Genomic DNA, 833 nt, shown 5'->3' with positions numbered 1-833 from the left:
TTGTTAATATGGTGTATCACATTGATTGATTTGCATATATTGAAGAATCCTTGCATCTATGGGATAAATCCCATTTGATCATGGTGTATGATCCTTTTAATGTTTTGTTGGATTCTGTTTGCTAGTACTTTGTGGAGGATTTTTGCGTCTATATTCATCAGTGATATAGGTCTGTAATTTTCTTTTTTGTAGTATCTTTGGTTTTGGTATCAGGGTGATGGTGGCCACATAGAATGAGTTTGGGAGTGTTCCTTCTACACAATTTTTTGGAAGAGTTTGAGAAGGATGGGTGTTCACTCTTCTCTAAATGTTTGATAGAATTCACTTGTGAAGCCATCTGGTCCTGGACTTCTGTTTGTTGGAAAATTTTTAATCACAGTTTCAATTTCATTACTTGTGACTAGTCTGTTCATATTTTCTATTTCTTCCTGGTTTAGTCTTGGAAGGTTATATCTTTCTAAGAAATTGTCCATTTCTTCCAGGTTGCCCATTTTATTGGCATAAAGTTGCTTGTAGTAGTCTCTTAGGATGCTTTGTATTTCTGCAGTGTCTGTTGTAACTACTCCTTTTTTATTTCTAATTTTATTGATTTGAGTCCTCTCCCTGTCTTTCTTGATGAGTCTGGCTAATGGATTATCAATTTTATCTTCTCAAAGAACCAGCTTTTAGTTTTATTGATCTTTGCTATTGTTTTCTTTGTTTCTATTTCATTTATTTCTGCTGTGATCTTTATGATTTCTTTCCTTCTGCTAAGTTTTGGTTTTGTTTGTTCTTCTGTCTCTAGTTCCTTTAGGTGTAACATTAGATTGTCTATTTGAGATTTTTCTTGTTTC

The sequence above is a fragment of the Physeter macrocephalus genome, chromosome 4 (genome assembly GCF_002837175.3).
Source record: "Physeter macrocephalus isolate SW-GA chromosome 4, ASM283717v5, whole genome shotgun sequence".
NCBI lineage: Eukaryota > Metazoa > Chordata > Mammalia > Artiodactyla > Physeteridae > Physeter > Physeter macrocephalus.
The sequence above is the reverse complement of the archived record's forward strand: the minus strand, read 5'-3'. Positions refer to the sequence as shown.